Here is a 21,615-nt window from a genome sequence, read left to right on the forward strand (position 1 = left end):
CTGAGATGCTACGCCGAAATACCTACATATCGTCTTAGGGACTATATTCATTCCGTCAATCATTATCAATCTAACTGTTGAGCTTAATGAACATAGCAATAACAGCACATGATCTCCAAGAAATCAAACAAGAAATCGGGTTGTTGAAGACTACCAAGGCCGCTGGTAAAACCGTCTAACGGCAGAGCTTTATAAACATGACCAAGAAACCCTGTCAACGGCTCTTCACTGGGTTATTTCCAAGATTTGGGAGGAGGAGGAGCTACCGAAGGACTGAATGGAAGGAGAGGTTTGTCTCATCTACAAAAAGGGTGATACGCTCGACTGCTGCAACTATCGCGGCATAACACTGGCAAACGCCGCCTGCCAGGTAATTCCTCAGATCCTGTCACCGATCATGATTTCGTGGTGAATTACCAGGAAAGTTTCTTAGGGGCTCGCGCAACGACGGACTATATTTTTAACATCCAACAGACCTTGCAGAAATGTCGGAAGTGCAACGTGCCTACTAGAGTGTCCCAAAATAGCACTATGTCAGAAAACCCGGGGGCTCACCCCTCAAATGATAGCTTAGGATCATCCAATTCTTCTCTCCTCTACGACAAATTTCCTGCAAAGCTATAGTGTCGAATTTGCGTAATGGAAGCTGTTCGAGCAACAGCTGGTCGCCTTCAGCAAATGCCAGTTCCAAGTACCGATTTTCCATTCGCCGGTTTTGTTTCGTCACGTTTCGTTCGAATTTTGCTTGAATGTTCATAGCTTTTGGTTTTGGTAGGTTATTTTTCTAAGGCTATACTACCTAGTTACGTGATAGCATCTTGGCTTTAGTGCCAAGATAACATGTCGCCCGTGTTAGTCACTATCGTGAGCTGCTTCGAACCTGTAGTACAGACGCTCACTAGGACGAGAAAATGATTTTACATTTTGCAGTGAAATCATCATCAAGAGTCTTCCTTGACATTCCTTGACATCGCACAGACGCTCAAGGCTCGCATAGCTATTCCTCGTGCTACCACTCAGCATTCGCAGTATCCTGTGGTTTGTCAACATACGACCTTGGTATCCCTCGGGATTGGTTATCCGATTTCCATTAAGGTTGCTCGTCTCTCGGCTGGTAACACAAAGAGTAATGAGTTGCTAGACAAAGGACTTAGAACCACTGTTTAGTCTATTTTATGCCTAGAAGTACAGGAGGCACCATTATCCAGCCGTTTGGCGACAGAACCCGCCCAGTTAGCTTAGAGGTACGATGCTGGTCTAACAAGCCAGTCGTCGTATGTTCAAATCTCGGCTGAGCGGTGCTTGCTAAATGGAGTCAGTAGGATCGTAGCACTGGCCCCGTAATTTTCCTGTACTCTAACAGCCGGCTGCGAAGTCTGTCGATAAAGAAGGGTAATGTCTAAAGACGGTACCCCAAGGCTTTGCTTTTTTTTGTCGACAGAACCCTACTTTCTTCTTTCATTCTAAAAATTAACCCGAATCAGGCCAGAATTAACCCGCAAAATTAATCAAATTTTCTGCTTTGACATGCTATATTCCATCAATGCACAAAGCTCAATTACTTAATGCGATATTTCCAATTAAACTATATCTACTAGCCTTCTTCTTCTTCTTGTTATTCTTCCTTTTCTTCTTCTTCTTCTTTTTCTTTTTCTTCTTCTTCTTCCTCTTCTTCTTCACGGAGCGAAAAAGCTCCAGTTTGTTTCGAACAAAATGATTGTTGCTTTAAGCCTCAATAAAATATTTTTATAACAACCTGAAAATATTGTTGTTTTCAAACGAGATTCTGTTTGAATCAAGTAAATAACAGTTTTGAATTAAAAGTAAAATATTTTCAAATTTGAAGTTAACATTGATGTAACAATAAATATTTTCATTTCAATCATACATTTCAGTTTGAAACAAAACGAAATTTTTGTTTGTGCGTAAAACAACCATAAATATGGTTGAAACTACATTTTTATTCTCCGTGTTCTTCTTCTAGTAGCATACAGCTAGAATGTCTCGTGCTATATCAAGAATTTCCCTCCACTGTACTCGGCCCTAGACTACTCGTCACTAATTCTTTAAACGTCCGGACACACACAAGACGTTCAATCTCGATCGAGCCTAATAGCACATCGGTTCCCTCTATTCCTAGTATCTACCAGTGGGGTTCTTGAAGAGAACAGATTTCACTGTACAGTCGTCCAGCATCCTTCGGACGTTGCTGGCCTACCGTAGGCAGATTTCTGACTTTCGCCAGAAATCTCTTCGAAAAATACCTGCAGTTCGTAGTTCATACGCCTACGCCGCTCTCCACTTTGCATTTATACGCCGTCGTAAACAGTCCGCAGCATTTTCATTCAAATACGGCAAATGGACGTCTTCCGTAAGTGAAATAACAGTCTCAACTCCGTAAAGGTCAACCGGTTTGATTAGCGTTTTGTACGGCGGCGTATGTTCCTTCACTGAAGCATCTTACGGAAGGAAAAGAAGCCTCGACTTCCAGCTTAAATGCGTCATTGAAGCCTGCCCAGTTAGCTTCAAGGTACGGTGCTGGTCTAACAAACCAGTAATTATATGTTCGAATCTCCGCAGGACGGCACTGCTAGATAATCATTGCACTAACCCTGTAATTGTCGAGTACTCTAACAGCCGGCTGCGAAGTCTGTCGATAAAGAAGTATTAAGTCTTTGAAAGACGTTTAAGCCAAAGATTTTGCTTGTTTTGGGTCATTGAATCTCCTTAAGTCTTAACTACGTTAAGCAGGTTTACTGACTGTTAGCAAGCGAGTTTGCGAGCTAATTGTAAACTCGCCTAGTGTCATCATATCCACTAGTTAACTAGTTGGCCTGTAAACATCATGACAAGGGAAGACTTTACAGTCAGGTCACAAACTTACTTTTTTTAACCCTCCACTTACTAGTAGCCAGGAAACTAACCTGGTGTAATTTGGCCTTTACTCGTATTATAATCGGTCGGGTGGTGATCAGAGACCCCAAATATATCAACCACCTCTAGTTCAGCACCGTCAATAGTAACTGTCCATGGGAGGTGAATGTTGTTTTCTCTAAAGCCTCTACGAATCACATATTTGATTTTTGACGCATTGATTTGCAACCCAATCGTTTTTGCCTCCGTTTTTTCCTGCCGTAGGTTGTCTCTGCCCTCCCAAGGTTTCTAGTAATAATGTCAAGGTCGTCTGCGAAGATTAGTTTTGTCGAAGGTCGTTTCTCTCGTTTCGATGCCCCCGGATCACCCCTTCAATAGCGATGTTAAACAAGACAGTTCATTCCCTCTGCGAAAGGATTTGAGAGTGTCCTCGTAAAACGCACGTAGAACATGACTCGCTTCAGGGTAGCTTTTATTAGCCACGTTAGTTTGCCCGGCAAACCTGTCTTATGCATTATTTGCCATAGCTCTTCCCGCTCGACTGTATCGTACGCTGATCGGAAATCCACGAAAATATGATGCGTACGATGTCTACTCTCTACTAGTTATTTTTATTAACTACCAACTAGATTCATCGCGATGTACGCCCAAAACAGTCGAAGATAGTTATTTGCTGACAATTTCAATTCAATTTCGAGCCAGTCCTACTGCTTAATCAACTTGTTTAGGTTGGGGAACTTTAGGTTAAGTTTCGTGTTTACATTAAACGCATCGATTTTCTACTATTAAAAATTAAAAACGATGCAGTGAAAAAGCCTCCTCGAGGTATGACCCTGGCTTAATAAGCCAGTCGTCGTATGTTCGAATCTCGACTGGGAGAGGCTGTTAGAGTCAATAGGATCGTAGCAACTGACCCTGCAATTGTCCTGCACTCTAACAGCTAGCTACGAAGTCTGTCGTATAAAAACAGAAGGTCAAGTTTCGATAACAGAATGTAGCAGCTAGGTTTAGTTTTAATTTTTTTTTTGTTTTGCAGTGAAAAAAATCTGAAGTTGCTAGGGAGCGAAACGAATGAATCCGATGACAATTCCAGTTACCTGTTAAGATATGGGTTGCCAACCGTTTTATTCTCTTCGTGTGATTCAATCTATATCATTCATTCAGACGTACACACAGAAAATGATTAACTGTAAACAAAATGGTGTTTAAAAATCATTTATTCACAGTGATTCTATTTGGTCCCAGTATATATTTTTATGAGAATCAGATACACTTGACGTATAAATTCATATAACATCGCAATTATATGACGTGAGTAGCAGTCAGTTGCGATTGCGGTCTTGCATCGGATTCTATTTTTGAGCATTACGTTTGTCGTCAAAGTCTTACAACTATAATCATAACCTAGAGCAATACGGCTTAAATATATACTGTTGTCTCAAAAAGAATTAAGTCCTTACATGTCATTTTTCTCTTCCGAAATTTATCATATCGTATACAGAACCCAGAATCATCGGTTGTGACTGCAAATTCGTACTTGATAAATTATAATGTAAACCGATATAAATTTTGGCAATAAAATCCAATCCAGCTGTGTATCACAGTTTTTGGCATAGCGTCAACTAAAAGACATCACTTTTGTGCAGCCAACATATTCAGATAGTTGCTATAAACAACCTTTATTTCAATGATTGCAATAATTTGAAAATATTAATGTTACATGTCAGTGTACTAAAGTTCAATTTAAATACTATGAAATTAGTGTAGCAATGAATCACAGAGTAATGCACCCACAATATCAGAAAAGATGATCAGTAAATTTTATCTTTCAAATTTTAATGCGGGATTGAACAACACTATCCCTTCACACCCACTCAATGTATGCATGCACTGAAAAGGTAAAGCAAAAGCTTCATTTCATTTCATCATGCTTTATCCTTCATCGCCGAGTGTTAAGGCAAACCAACGTGCAACAGCTCAATCCCATTCTGCAGAATTGCATCGCAAACCGACAAGAAAGACAGTTCATTGACTCCCCTGGGGCTCTAAGTGACCCTGACGTATTTTTGCTACAGTAGGGATAATCGATGTACTTGGAAGGCATCTGAATCTGAACTATCCAACATGCCTTCTACAGAAAAGTATATATTCCATATGTTTTATATTGAAAAAAGCTAGAAGTTTTATAAAAATCAAAACTACTGTAATGCCTAAAATTGTAACTATTCAAAAGAAAATCACCTTTTAAGTGTGAATGGAAAAGTAAAGTTTAAAATATAGATATGGAAAAAATGATACACAAGAAGGTGAGTTATCCATTCCATTCTCTAAAAAATCAAACACAAGATCAAATTGGATACTTCTTTATCCCCTACAGTAATCAATTATCGGTGATTCAACCGATCGATTGAGTCTCGGATTGCGGAAAGCGAATAACGTCAGCGAACCAGCGCGAATTACAGGAAAAGGCACAAGAAGGAGCATCACAAATTGAGCTTACCGCGAAGCCATTGCATTGAGACATTGATTAAAAAGATGAATTTGCAAGGGGTTTTATACATACTATAGGCTCTAGTTCACGGTGGGTATGGAAAAGCGGTGGATTTGTTCTAATTCTAATTTCTTAGCTGTTTACTGTCTGATTAGCATTAAAAGCGTCTGGTGAAATATTCGGTATTCGAGGGCTTGCTTTCGACATTCAATTTGGCAAAAGAAACAAAACAGACTAGAAGTATGGATTTGATACATTTCATACAACCCATAATTCCATGATAAAATACACAAAAATACAACAAAATTTGTTATGAAATTGTTTAAGATATATGACATGAAATACACTAAAATAGCGCAACATTTGTTATGAATTTTTTCAACCTTTTATATACCTTAAAATATAAACAATTTAAAACAGTCAAATAAAAGCTGACCAAAATTACATTTACAACTGTGTTTCCAAGTAGAATAATAATTTCCCATCTTGCAACTGCAACGTGTCAGTTTTCACAACGGTCACTTGACGGAACAAAACTGATTGGCAAATCCACCCTACCACTGTTGGTTGGGCAAAACTAAACACATGGACGGACTGCTGCACGATCAAGGGGATATGATAAATTTGTAAAAGGATTTTACCCTCCTTCGCCAAACAAATCAATCAAAAATAAAAGTTGAAAACCATGTGCAATAATTATTGAATTTGCTAATAGTTTTGTGATGGTAATCAAGAGATGTCTTAATAAGCCATTTTTTTATTTTATAACTCAGCAAGTTATATATAACTAACAGAAAATTCCGCCATTTTTGAAAATCGTTGTTACTTCCAGAGTATTCCTTATGTTTCACACAGTACGGCTCGAATATGAAAATTCGCTAAAAATATACATATGTTTGTATTTGTATTACTTTTTGTTCGGGTCAGCGATGCTGCCGGCAAGAGATCAGTAATGTTATCCTTCATTATAAACGTTTTCTATTTGCACCCAAACCTGCTGCGTGTAAGAATAGAAGTGCTGAAGGCGTAGATGATAAATGTTTTTTTTTTTTTTGTAAAAATTAGATTCAGATGAATAGTATAAAAACGCTGTTTACGATATAATTTGTAGTGCTTAATACTGCATAGCTTAAGAACCGTGTTAAGTGGGAAGCATAATGAAATCAACAAAAAATAACTTTCACATTTCTTAAATGAAACGTATGAAGAAGACCTTTTTCCATCATTTACAGCTCGAAATTGCGTGCGATTTAAATAAAGTAGAAGATTTTATCTGATATTCAAACATAATTGCCACGCATTACTAAGACATATGTCAAGTTTGCTAGATGATCAAGATCGTTTCATGTATATATTATGAAATGACATCTTTCAATACTTATTTACACCTTATTTGTGAGTTTTGGCCTTCCAAAACCCTAAAATTAAGTTGAGAATTCTTTACACACCTAAAAAAGTATCTGTTAAAATCAATCGATTTGATATTAACACATAGAAACAGGCTTGATTTGCTCTTTTTACTTTATTTTTGCTCTTTTGACTATGACGTCCCAGTCAAACAAAATTCGAAACCGTGATGCATAGGCCAATTGTTGAGTTGATTATTATCTATAATATTGTTGAAGAAAGTCTCATCCGCTATTCTAATGCATGATTAGGACCCATCCAGCGTCGCACGAATCAGCGTAACTAATTTCGTCGGAAAACCATGTTCTAGCATCATCTGCCACAGCTCATTTCGTTTGACTGAATCGTACGCCGCCTTAAAGTCTACAAATTGATGATGTGTCTGCAAGTTGAACGCCCAGAACTTGTCTTATAACTGACGCAAGGTAAACATCTGATCCGTCGTGGAGCTACCCTCATGAAAACCAGCTTGGTACTCGCCGACGAAGGGCTCCACTAACGGTCTCAGTCTGCAGGACAGGATACGGGAAAACACCTGATAGCCAGAATTGAGCAATGTAATTCCTCGATAGTTTTTACACTCGGGTCAATGCCTCTTTCTAAAAATTGGGCAAATAAGGCCATCCAATCACTCCTCAGGCATTTGTTCTTCCTCCCAGATCCTAATAGTGATCCGGTGGATTGCTTCGTACAGCCGCTCGCACCCCGCTTTAAAGAGTTCATCCGGTATACGGTCCTTTCCAGCAGCCTTACCGTTTTTCAACTCACTGATTGCCTTCTTGTTGCCTGATTGCCTATGTTGGTAGCTACACAGCTTGGCCATCGCTTTCAATACTTATCCTGCCCATGCTGATTCCCGTGTTTATCTCTCCATTTAACGGTGTCCGGATGTGCTCCTTCCACCTGGCTGCTTCCGCCGTTTTGTCAGTAAGCAAGTTGCCAGCACTATCATTGCACATCACAGGCATGGCAAAGTTCCTGCATCTTTCCATTTTGTAGAAACTCCGTGTGTCATCGCTGGAATATCGCTCCTCGGCGCCGACGAGCACGTGTTCCTCGTACTCGCGTTTTTTTAGGTGATGGGTTCTTTTTTTCCGCAGCACTAGTCTCTCTGTATCTCTCTCTGTTTTGCCGCGTTGCCGCAGTGAGCATGCGACTCCTGGCCTGGTTCTTTTCATCTGTCACTCTCTGGCACTCGGCAGCAAACCAGCTGTTATACTGTCTTTCACGCTTCGTGCCTACCACCTATCTCATAGTTGTTTCTATGGTCCCATGGATATTCCTCCACAGCCCATTTATATCTGCTCCTTCTACCTGCTGTTCTGCGATTCGTTGGTCAAGCTTCTTGGCGTACTCCACTGCTACGCCGTCTGCCGTTAACCGCTGGATGTTGAAACGCAGCGTCTCTCAGTGCGAGCTTTCGCCGTGTTCAACAGCCTTGCGCCAATCTAACACGCTACGAGACAGTAGTCAGATACTGTCCCTGAAAAGACCATACATCGATAACATCCTGGTCGCGGCAAAACTTATGAGCATCAGACCGTTATTATTGATCGACAGATGAAGGCTATGTCTTCCAATGACTGGATGGAAAAATTCCTCCCTCCCGATCTGCACATTTGCATTTCCGATGATGATGTTCACATCATGTTTTGGGCACTCTCCATAGGTCCTCTCGGGCCTGTCGAAGAACTTGTCCTTAGCATCATCGGATTATATTTATCGTTTGTCGGTGCATAGACGTTGAGTAGTTGAAAAATTTGTCCTTAATTCTCAACACACATATACGGTCATCTACGGGCCTCCCCCGGTTAACTCGTTACTTTTGCTTTCCTAAAACTACGAAACCGACACCATATTCTGCTTTTTTACCGCCACTGTAGTAGACGTGGTACTTGAAAGAAGTGCCTGCAGTGCAGATCTACTGCACAGAACTCTCTTTCTCCGGAATTTGACCATCGAACTTCCTGTATAGCAGCAATCTCCACTCCTAGTCGAAGCTGCTCTCGAGCAAGCTCGTGCCAGTTCATGAAGAGTTCGAACATTCCAGGTACCAAGTTTCCAATCTTTATCCATTACTCGTTTCCTTGTTCCTTGTCGTGTCCTATACCGATTGTTCCGTCCTGTATTTCGTTCTTCGTTGTTCGTGGTAGGTGAGAGTTTCGGTATAGTACCTTACCGGGGTCGCGATACCTACATCCAGCTGATGGTTCTGCCATCTTAGGTATAGCTTGCGTGATATTGCATTTCATAATCAGCCGCTCGCTCCGAGACAGGCGCTGTGTGAGCCACCGTGTCCTCCTCCTAGCTTAGCTGCTCCGGTATGTACATGTAGCATTTCCAGGTAAGACCATCTATCGTCATCATTTGACTTAGATCTGCGTGGAAGCGCCAGGTTGGACGGGGTAAATCCCGGTGTAGTGGTTAGAATTCACGCCACTCACGCCGAGGACCCGGGTTCGAATCCCAACCCCGCAGAAGTCACGAGTGACCCAAGCTGTTAAAGTGACTATAATCAAATAAAAAAAACTAGGTTGGAGCTTGAGAGAGCCAGAGCTATGTTTGACGCTCCTTCCAAGTAATTCTCCCCATTTCATACCCACTGCTGTCCTATTACCTTACAGAAAGGTTGTTTTCTCAAAAGTACATCGTTGCCACAACACAATACATTCTGATTTTATTACTCTTACATATAGACATGAACATATAGAAACATATTCATCTGAACTGTACAGCTGTAGCGCAGTTCCCCAAAACAGATATCAAATTGACCTAGGTTTAATCGTAGCAAAGAATTTTCGACCTGTCGTGACAAGGGGGCTTTGTCATTTTTTCTGGCGCACTTACTTAAAATAGACATCAAATTAGTCTAAGTCTGATCGTTGTCGTATAGGTTCACTAGAAATATATAATTGGAACAGGAGGATTGGTTACATTTGTCCGTAATCGAAGTGAACGAAATCGCAGGTGTATAAAATCGTCATCTATGACAAGGAAAGCAGAAAGTGTGCTTGCATGTGATTAGCAGAACAATGAAAATTTTAAAAATTGACATTTCAATCAATTTTGACTGTTGAGCAATTGCATAATGGTTACAATCATCACATAACAAACGTCCAAACTTTAGCATGCATAATCATGTGACACGGTGCTTAAAGGCAGAAAAAGGTAATTAGCATATGAAACTCAGTAATCCCTATCTCGGATCGATAATAATTTATCATTTGGCCAGCTATCATACTTATTATTTTGTTATAACGCGTATAAAAACGTGCAAAAAATTTTTTATGTTCCCAAACACATTTAATGAACGTGTAGTTACAGAAAATGAGTTAGGAAAAGTACGGATGAAAATGAACATTTTTGTTGGATTAGCATATACCTAACCAACCCACAGGGTTTGCAATAATTCATTCAATCATCAAGCACTGTTACTTCTCCTGCCAAAACAATTAACTTCTAGTCAATTAAATTATCTTGTACCCGAACACGTTATTTCCACCTCTTTGTGGTGCAACCCAAAATACAGTAGTAAAATAGAAAATAGGCACAACTGAAACGAATAAACACCTTCACGTGAGTTGTTCCGACGACGAAAGTATATCTCACCTTATGCTGATTGGCTCGTGCAACGTTTATGCTAATTAAAAGGACCATTATCATTTCCATATGTGATGGGATATTTTTTCGCACTGACGCAATAATTTTCACACCCGGTTTAGCTGAACGCTCGATTATCGTGGCATAGAAGTTGGTCTAGGAATGCTACCGCATTACTAAATGATATTCAATTGAAAAGAAGAAGAGCCTGTACTGCTGATTTCCACAAACGGAGGAATTGTTCGCCGTGTCTAGTGTTTTGGTTAATTTCCGATTTAACACTCCGACCCGCTATCATCCAACATGTCATTTAAAATTTTAATGTATTCTGCGGTTTGTTAGGTAATTGAAAACTTTTAATTATTGGGATTTTTTCCGCGATCAACCATTGGCATTTCTCCGTCATGCTTTTGATTGCCCATATTCGGCACTTGTTTTGCGTTTCATTTCAACATACCACACGAAATGGCTTGGTTATTATTCAATTGCTTTCTTCGAAAGTGAATTTGCGAAACAATTGGCCCGCGAACGTGCTCTGACCAACGCTGTAAATTCCCACTCGTGCATGTTTGTGAATGCAACCAAAGGCAAACACCTCTCCGCCAATGCAGCATCATAATTTTTCCTCTTTTGTTCTTCATCATAAATGAAACGTAATGCCTTTCGCTCTGCCAACCAGCATAAACTCGGAAATGGTTCAAATGTGCAAGTGTTCTTTCCCCTTTTCCGGTCAACCGCTTGAACGTAAAACAACAGCTCCAGCTTAGTTCATAATATGAGCCGCCACCTCGATTCTGTGTTTAGTGGTGCTACACGTCATGACTATTTTCATTTTTTTACCCATGACAGAGACCCATAAAAAGACAAGCTGCAGTTGAATGAAATGGCAAAGTAAATAGTAATCGTAAATATCATCTATTCGTTTGCTGTGAATGATATTGTGAACTTATTCAAGGAGTTGTAATTATAAGGCTTATAGTTAGAGCAAAATTAAAACCCTTCTTTTGCGAAGAAAGAACAATTATAGACTAAAAGCAACAGTGTGTGAGAACTGTGACAAAATCACATTTTTTATTACTTTTATGTAGATATATCTAGATTCATATATCATTGAGCATGCCAATCCTGCGTGAAGTCATGCATGTTTGTTATAAACCTATATATAAACACTGACTGAAGCATAGTAATATAATCACACATTTGTAGATTCGTATAGGAATGAACAATATATCTATGTCTATGTCAATATGTGTCTAATTTAATTGTTTTATCTATTTTCAGAGAAATAAAAAAAATATTTGAGACCTATTCGAGGTGAGTTTAACTGCTAAGTCTATTCCGAACATTTGATGGGAATTATATTTTTAAACATCAATATCAAAATTTTATAAATCCTCACTACTGCTGAAAAGAAACGCTTCCTCGGTACTTTGAGTACTGATTACAACGTTTCTAAAAGTCAAACACTCAATTTGCACATATCGTATTGTAGTACATTTAAAATTATCTGCACACAATTAATGGCAAATTTTCATATCAAATTCCATATGATCTTCATGCACTCTTAATTGAGTTTACCTGTAACTAGATCGGATTTAGCTCAAACTTGATTGATACTACTCAAAATGCCCTTAAAGTGTACAAATTCCAGTTTTGGGTAAAAAATTCAACCAATTTTGGCTACTTGCTACCAATAATTAATTCATTCACTTGGACAAATAATGCACTTTTAAGTTGCTACTACCAAATTTTTGAGTGAAAACCCATACAAAATCTGAGTTTGTACACTTTAAGGGCATTCTGACTAATTTTAACTAAGTTTTAGCTAAATCAAACCAATTTACAGGTAGACTAATTTAAGGGGGGACCCTACTCTGGAAGGTCGAAAAATAATGGACTTTCGTGAATTTTTCTCGCATGTTGGAATTATAGTTAAGTGTTGGGATATTTTGGTTATATGTTGAGGTATAATCGAACAGGTACTTTCTGTTTTTTGAATGCCAAAATAGTGATTATTATGTTGGTGGCAGCTGGGCGCGTCGATGCTCTCTAGAAAATAGTTCCTTACTGGCGGTACGTACCGGGAACCAACGAAGTATCGGAAAACGGATTTCATGGCTGATTTTGAAGCTTCAGGTAAATACCCAAATTGTTACGTAGGAGTTTTCGAAAATTCGAAAATTACTAAAAAGGCGGTAATTTTTCAAAAAAAAAGTATTTGTTCATCAAAAATCGCCAATTACGAGCTTATAAAAAATTGGAAAATTGAGATATCAAAAAACGGCTACGTAACAATTTATATAATTCATTTTTACATGTTGAAAAAAAATTTCAGCCAAATCGGACCACTAGATTCTGAGATACACGTAGCGCTAGTTTCGCTAGCATGGTTTCGAGAAAAACGCGTTCAAAGTTTCGTGCAGCGATGCACTTCCTTTGAGGTGACCTCACAGTTTTTGCCATAACTTTCTAACGAGATCATATATCAAAAAATCCTTTTGGCGTGACATTTCTGAAGGTATAAACCTCTCGAAAATGTAAAAAAAAATGAAATTCGATTTTTCCGATTTTGCAGAGTAGGGTCCCCCTTAAGAGTGTGCGCCACATATAAAAAATCCGCCAGAAGTACACATGAAAACTATACCCATAGGATTATAGTATGGGCAAATTTTCCGCGTACACATAAAAGATATCTGTTTGGCACCTAAACTTCATTTATTGGGCACATTGCAAAAATCTATGTGTGTGAGACATAGAAACTATTTGAAAAGTTTTCTCAGTGTAGACATGTGAGCGCTTGTGTCATTTGACGTCATGATCGCAAAGTAATAATAGTGATCATTTGGGACAAGTTTATAAAACTCAATACTGCTTTAGAAAGCACCTTCGTGATTAAAATACGTTCGGGCTGAATAAAATTAGTTCCAGTGCCTCAATGTTTGACATAAAAAATCAGAAGTTTAGCTTAATAATGGCGTTGCAAATCATATTTAAAGTCCACTTAGTCAATCCATCGATTATAGTAAGGTAAAATAACCAGTGATCTGCTTAAACTGCTTAAAATAGGTGTCCTACCCTAGTAGAGCTAATTTATTCTTCATAAAATAAAAAACAAAATTATTGCGTTAGCAAGTACCATGTATATATAAATAAGGCCATTACAAATATTTTATAAAGGTTTTAGTCTTCTGATGTTAGACAACTGAAGGAAGGAGGGTGGAGATTCGAAAAAAAAATGTATGGAGGTCTGTGCCTAGGGGAACGAACAAAGGCTTCACGTAGGACTAGAAATGCTTGACATTTTGAAAATGTTCAGCAGTTTGTTACGCAAATTGATAATTGTAATAAATGTCCCAAAACATCTACACATTTGTTAAATGAAGTTAAGTTGAAATATCCCAATTTTTTTTGTAAGATTATAGTCCCTTTAACACTTCCAGGTTATTCGTGACTTTTGCGGGGTTGTGATTTGAATCCAGGTCCTCGGCGTGAGAGGCGTGAATGCTAACCAATACACCGGGACTGACCCAAATATACTAAATGTCTATATTCTGTATATCATTTTTATCAATTTCTTAGAGTTTGTAGTTCCAGTAATTGACTATTTTGCATGACGTGTACCACTAGTCAACTTAGTAAGTAGCTTAGTAACTAAGTAACTGGTTTGAAACAGGTATGCAGTTGACGAAGTTGGTTTACTTAAGGAGCTTGCTTACAACTACGGTTAAACCGAAAGAAATAAATAACTGTTCTGGGTTATCTCTTACAACACTGATTCGCATTCGTCAAACACTCCCATAAGATTTACGCGAGAAAAGCAAAGCAAATTGTTTTATTCATACGGCCCAATATGTGGACACTTACTTACTTATGTGTCCATGTCTGTCGGTCCGGCAGAACAAAGGGATGATCAAAGATCTCCACTGTTGATGGCTACCCGCCATAGCTTTTAGCTGTCACCAGTACAGGTTCTCGTCTACAGCCTAGATATCGTTGGCTAAGCTGCGTCGCCAGGAGCCTCTGGGTCTGCCTCTTCTACGCTGTCTTGGCGGATACCAGTCGAGTGCTTCTCTACAGATCTCGTTCACTCCATTCCTCAAGGTGTGACCGATCCACTTCCACCTACGTTCACGACTTTCTGTTGCTATCAGCGGTTGATGACATCGACGATAGAGCTTCTCATTGGATATCCAGTGGTCAGGCCACCAGGCACAAATAATATATCGCAGGCACCGGTTAATAAATACCTGCAGTTTTTGCGTTGTCTCCGCTGAAACGCACCACGTTTCTCAGGCATACAGCAGTACGGATTTAACGTTCGAATTTAAAATTCGTGTTTTCGTATGTAGAGTGATCTGGTTTGAGCGCCAAATGTTTCGCAGACCTGCAAAGGCGCCCTTGGCCTTCCTGATCCGTGTGGCTATATCAGTCTTGGTACCACCTGCGTCTACCTGCTCAACTTGTTGTCCCGCTACTGTGAAGTTAGTGGGATTGTCAGTGTTCACTACCATAGACTTTGTTTTTGCTACCTTAACTGTTAGACCTGCTGCCAGGAAGCTCTCGGAGAGGTCACTTAACTTGCTCTGCATATCGTTTCGGCGTTGTGCGAGCAAGACAATGTCGTCGGTTAGGTCGAGGTCATTTAGCTGCTCAATTGTCAGAGGATTCCAAGGCAATCCTCGATTTGGTCTACTGTCAATTGCTCCAACTAATATCTCATCCATAATGATGAGAAACAGAAGCGGTGATAACATGCAACCCTGTCTCACGCCAGCAGTAACCCTTATAGGGTCGGACAAGACGCCGTTGTGTAAAACCATGCACGAGAACGCCTCGTACTGAGCCTCGATGAGATGGACTAGCTAATCTGGTGCTCCTCTACGCTTAAGTGCGTCCCAGATGTTTTAGTGGTTGAGACGGTCGAATTCCTTTTCCAAGTCAATAAACACCAGGAGAAGAAAGTCCTGGAATTCGTTGATCTGCTCCAATATAATAGGAAGCGTTGTGATATGGACTACACATGATCGGCCAGCACGGAATCCAGCTTGCTGCCGCCGAAGAGTAGAGAGAGAAGAGGATTAGCTTACAGAGTACTTTGAGAGTAATACAGAGCAACGTAATGCCACGCCAGTTACCGCATTCAGTTAGGTCTCCTTTTTTAGGGACCAATACCATATTGCTGAAAAGCTAATGCATTATCTGGGCTGACAAAGATGGGTCAGCTTTGAGCATCTCGGCTGAAATACAGTCTATCCCTGGTGCTCTATTGGATTTCATACTCTTGATGGCTGCTACAATTTCATCCAGTGATGGCGCCTCCGAGTTGATGCGATTAATTCGACGAACTATTGGCATCATACGCTGCTGGTTTTGTTGGTCTCTGCAATTTGAAACTTGGAAGAGTTGTTCAAAATGTTCAGTCCATCGCTTAAACTGTTCACTGCGGTCAGTCAGTAGCTGACCAGCTCTGTCCTTTAGCGGCATCATTGTATTTATCCTGGCAACAACAAGGTGGGGTGAACTATCGTACAACAAACGGATATCACCATTGGCGGCAACGATTTTCCCTGGTTCGGCTAGGGAGCTAGTCCAGGCTCTCTCGTCCCGCCTCCAAGCTCGTTTAACAGCCCTCTGCAGTTCGGCGTATCGTTGACGGGCAGCTGTCTTTGCCGATCTGGTTCGCGCTCGCTCAATGCAGTCGTGATGAAGGCGTTCTTGATGCCGGTCCGTTCTTGAGGCTCGGGATTCGAGTTGTTCGACAAAGGCCCTTTTCACCTCAGGATTCTCCAATCGGCGGACGTCGTAGCGGCGTAGCGGTATCTAATCCATAACAAGGTGATAGTCGCATGCAATATCAGCACTACGTTTGCTGCGTACATTGAGAATGCTCCTTCGCCATTTTCGGCTAATGCAGATATGGTCAATTTGGTTTTCTATTAGGCCGTCGCGGGAAACCCACGTGACTTTATGTGCTAATTTATGGGTAAAGAGCGATCCACCAACGACCATGTTATTATTAGCACAAAATTCTGTAAATAACTTCCCGTTTTCACTTATCTCTACAAGTCCATGGCGTCCCATAACGCGTTTAAGGTCCGCGTTGTTTTAACCAAAGTCGTCACCCAAGTGGACCACGCTGTTTAGCTAGCTGTAGAAACTCGCTTTCTCCTGCAGGTCGGCAGCATCTGTGGGTACATAACACTAGATTGCCGTAAGGTTACTAATCCGTGCTCTGAATCTGGCAACGATTATTCTTTCGTTTATCGATTCCCACTTCATCAGGGCCGCATGATCCCCTGGGCTCAGTAGGGATTCAACTCCTCTTTCTAAAGTAGCATTTTCACCTCGTGTGCCAGACTAGAGCAAGACTTGCCCGGATGATGTCTTGTGTTCGCCAATGCCCGGCCAGCGGACATCGCTCAGCCCCAGGATTTCAAGCTTCAGGTGGCCAGCTTCCCTTGCAAGTTGAGCCAGCTTGCCCTGCTGGGCAAGGGTTAGTTTATTCCATGTTCCAATTCGTGTGCAATTAGTATACAAAAACAGTTCCGAATTGACTGAGTTATTACCGTTCAAAATCTTGATTTTTTTCGTGCCACTGGCATTTTTTATCGCTGTATGCCGCCCTTATAAAGTAACACGTAAGTTCTAAAATGATTTTAAAGCCAGGTATAAATAATTCACAGTACTAATAAGCCTAGGCAATGAAAATAAAACTTCAAGGATCAATTAACAGCTTATTGCATAAATTTATATTATTTAAGATATTAACACATAACCAACTGAATGTACTTACATTTCTGTATACACAAAGCAAAAAAACATTTGCAATCTACCCGTTTCGTGCGGTAAAAATAGTTAACGTTTAAATTTCAGTCCCTGCAGTTAGCAGTTTACCCAATCGAAAACGGTGCTTTACATTTCAAGCTCAAGAGATTATTTCCAGTCCTGCTCAGAAATTCAAACGAACCCGTTAGAATTGCAAAAGTTAGCGATGAATAATATTGGAGGATTAAAATTTCCATCTCGATAGAGTGCTACTGATGAAGAATTCAAATGTGGGAGAAGACTTCTGTCGCAAGTGCCCGATTGGACTACTGAGGCTTTATGCTATCCAGCTCAGCGCGAAGCAGTGTGCAATATTGTTATGGTAAACTAGCGGTGGCAGTAGTCTGCAAGGATAGATCGAATGTAGATAGACTCCCATTACTTGATAGACAACTCGAAAAAGGACCTCTATGATTTGTGTGCACAGAAGTTATCTCTAGATCAAGAGGGTTCATTATAGTTTAGTGATAAATAAATTGCATTGGTATCTTCTGGTACTGAAGGTTTTCTCAATCAGTATTATGACAAGGAGAGTCGTTTTATTCTTCACTCAACAAGCTTTGTTTAGAGATCAACAAATCGTCCTCGCTATGTATTTCATGTAAAGAATTACATAATATCAACTTCAGGTGAATCGTTGTGTATTCGACACAATCGTTGAAAAACAACAGAAAACTGATTTTCGCGAAATATTTTCAACAATAATTAAAAGGCGTTCGTGGAGCTAAATTTTGAAAGGACATGTAGGAATCCTGGACGATTCAAAACTGTCAATAAGTCATGAAAATCGACTCATGTTAAATGGCGCTTGTGGGGGTTTCTCAAACAGACGATTCAAGTGGTTCAATTCGATTTGATAAATATTTAGCTTTCATCGTTGAAGTCCTTCAGTTGTCGCTCTCAATCGAAGCTAACGTTCCGATCAGTCAGCCTCAATTAAAACAAGACAAAAGAAATGTTTGCAATTTTTTGCATCCTTCAAATCGAGGAATGAGACCCTCGTTTTTATTTCCTGCAGGAAATGTCTCTGTTACGGCCAGCCAAGCTCTCAAGTGGTGACTCCAGTCCCTTTCGTTGTTGTCTCTGCATTTTAGCTGTCCTCTTTGTAATTTTAAATGTTTCTTGGGAAATTTATTCACTTGTCTTGCAATCTCATATCGCTACTGATTGCAGCGCATGTGAATTTGAAAGCTACTTATATTGGACAATGTTGCTAGTATGGTGGCAATTAAATTCGATTGCTCGGCAACTCAACTGCTTCCCGAAATACCCTGAAATGTTTTTGCAGACACTGCGCGAGTTTACTCGAAGGATAATATATGAAAACAAACTAGTACCGGAAACGTAATTATTAAAATTAAGTAATAATTGAAGAACCTGAACGTAGAAGGATCTGTGTCTAAAAGGCATAATTTAGGAAACAATTTTGTGCCACTATTTACAATGTTTTAGAGTTGGATTTAGTTGACTGAATTTCAGAAAATTGTAGCACACAATTTGTCTCAAAAATCAGCAAATCAGCTAGTCAGCTTGTAACAGAATCTGATCGTATCTGTTGTCTGATAACAAAATAGCAAAACATTTGAGCGCTCTACAGACGGAGCGAAAAGCGACAGGTAACACTTAAGTATTTTATGGCCGTCACCAGGCAGCGTCGTGCGCGTGAAGAGAGATATAGAGTAGGGCGGGGCATAAGTGCGATGTTTGAAGTTGTCATCAATTTTCTTGAGATATAAAGAACGACAACAACAAAATATATTTTATAATGATACAGTAACTCAATGCCTTCACATTCAACTATAAATCGTCTGAAATAATAGTGTTATGCAAAATAAATTTTTCATTCTTCTGATCAAGTGCCAATTCGCACTTTTACCCCACTAGCGGGAGAAAAGTGTGATTACCGCGGAACAAAATTGCGAAGCTCGAATCCATGAAATTAGCACAGCAGTAGCTAACAAAACCATATTATCTTCAATCTGCGTTATGTTTCGGTAACGAATATTCTCAATTTGCCCCTTTCCCATTTTGCGCTGGTGTATTGCAGCCCCTGTCAGATCGAAACTTTTCCAAACGTTTGTTTTTTTTTGTTTCATCAGCAGAAAAACGTTGTTTTCCTTCGGCCAACATCTGTAGAGCACGCAGTTTTCTGCAGATCTTCCATTTCTAGTATGTAATATAGTGCCTAAAGCTGTATGTAATTAGCTATACATTTTTGCCTCGTCCATGAATCGCACTTTTGCCCCGTCCGTGAATCGCACTTTTACCCCGCTAGGCGCTTGACGGGGTTTGCTTAAATTGTGGAAAAGCGAAATATATTTTGTAAATTCTTTTCACCGTATTTTCAAAACAGATATGTGAGTGATGTTAAACGCTGCTACAAATTTTCAATTAGTAATATCCTCCTGTTGATATCGTATTTGCCGTATAATGAAAAATTACTTCAAAACCGCCCTAAAATAACATTTGCACATCACTCAGCAACTATGCTTCGTAAACATTCAAAGTTCACGTTAGATTCAAGCTGTCAAAGTAGTCACCCATCTATGCCAATGTAGCCTATTCACTCGGAATCTGTACCGATAAATCGTCTAATCGCACTTTTACCCCTCCTTACCCTATATGTGCATACATGCTGTACATTTTCGAGGCAACACAGCTTAAAGCGAAGACACAAACCAAACGCAAACGAATTGCCTATTTACGGCGTGTCACCTATCGATGGTCGCTCCTTCTGCAGAACGCTTCAACTACCTACACTACCTTTTCCTCGAGAGCTAAACAACGAATTGGAATGATTTTTGTTTGTTTTGCGGGTTAACATTTGAAGAAGACTTTTGAGTTTTGTCAATGAAACAGCCTAAAAAAACGAATTTTGTATTGTGTCACCAACACTAAATTGGGCTTCCGAAAAAACGGCAAACGATTATTCTTCCGTATCGAACATTAAATCTCGTGTCGAAAATAGTGCGCTGCATAGAAAATGAGACGTGCTATACAGCGCACTACTTCCGGCACTAGGTTTAATGTACGGTACGGAAGAAAAATCGTTTGCCGTTTTTTCGGAAGTCCGATTTAGTGCTGGATACACAATATTGATCACATTTTTCAAAGCCATAATAGTTAGTATATTAACTGGAAGCACTGACGAATCAGTACGAACGAAATCGAAAAAACCTAACCACCTTGAAAGCAAATTGCACCGAATTGCACCAAATGACAAACCGAAGACGGCAGCGGAATTTGCTAAATGCTTACTCACATCGATGTTGCGGCTTCACCAGGAATCTACGCTGGTGCGTCACACGATGGACAAAGGAAGGATGGTGATGATCCATTTGAACCAGACATTTATCGTGTAGGTACAAACAACCAATGTAGACAAACACTTTAAAACGTTTACCGAGATGAGGATGCCAGCTATGATTCTAATTGGACAAATTAGACACGTGTTAGTGCAAGTATTCTTGTTGCATCGCACAAATTGACAGCTAAATCAGATAGCCTCATGCACCACGGTTTTCTTTGATGTTTTTCTTGCAATTTCGGCGTCGTCTTTATTGTTGGGGCACTTTTTTCATGCTTGGTTTGGCTCTTCCCTGGGAAATTGTACCGGCATTCAAAAATAGTCTTTTAATTTGAACGGTTCGATAAGTGCGTTTGGTTTCGGACGCTCCGATTACTTGAAAAATACACGCAAAAAGAATTTTACTTGTTCTCGCCGAGATGTGACAAGAATAAGTATGTACTCTGGGGCGAACCAACCGACGGTTGAAAGCCCCATCAAATAGTAAATAAATAAATAAATAAGTATGTACTTGCTGTTTTTAATGTTTGAGGAATTTTACTTGAAGCTTTAACTAACCACAATGATACTGAACGAAAATGTCAATTTTTGGATTGATTGGGAAAGGCAAAATTTTGACAAAATTCAAACGGCCATAACTTCTACAAAATAAGAAATTTTTCAATACACTTATTTGCACCAATCGGCTAGAAATCGGTTCCAGTATGTGAATGAAATATGGCTGTTAATGCATTTTCCGTGATACTTACTCACTCTACTTTAGTGGGAACGGTTCGTTTCCGATCCTGTGTCGAACGAATTATGGTCCTCCAGTACTGTCGGTCCTGGACTGCCGTTCTCCAATCCCCACGAACACCAGTTGAACGTACATCGTCTTCGACTGCGCCCACCCATCGGGTGCGGGGTCAGCCTCGGAGTCGACGGCCTCTTCCTGGTTCTCTGCTAAAAATAGTTTTGGCTACACTTTCGTCGAGCATTCTGGTCACGTGCCCAGCCCACCGCAGTTTGCCACATTGTACTACCTTCACTGTATCAGCATATTTGAATACTTGGTACAGCTCATGAATCATGCAACTGCGCCACGCTTCATTTTCCATTTTACCACCAGGTA

General features: G+C 40.0%; 1 protein-coding gene across 3 annotated transcripts in view; it reads left to right on the forward strand.

Moving 5' to 3' along the window:
* LOC128732907 (alpha-mannosidase 2) overlaps positions 1-21,615 on the forward strand; it is a 147,908-nt gene that overhangs the window by 53,736 nt on the left and 72,557 nt on the right. For 2 of the 3 annotated variants that reach the window (XM_053826364.1, XM_053826355.1), the window contains one exon: positions 11,654-11,686. The gene's annotated coding sequence lies outside the window, so the exon portion shown is untranslated. Of the gene's footprint in view, positions 1-5,352; positions 5,456-11,653; positions 11,687-21,615 lie in introns of those variants that run through there. The other variant, XM_053826372.1, reaches the window with a different exon arrangement.

The sequence above is a fragment of the Sabethes cyaneus genome, chromosome 1 (genome assembly GCF_943734655.1).
Source record: "Sabethes cyaneus chromosome 1, idSabCyanKW18_F2, whole genome shotgun sequence".
NCBI lineage: Eukaryota > Metazoa > Arthropoda > Insecta > Diptera > Culicidae > Sabethes > Sabethes cyaneus.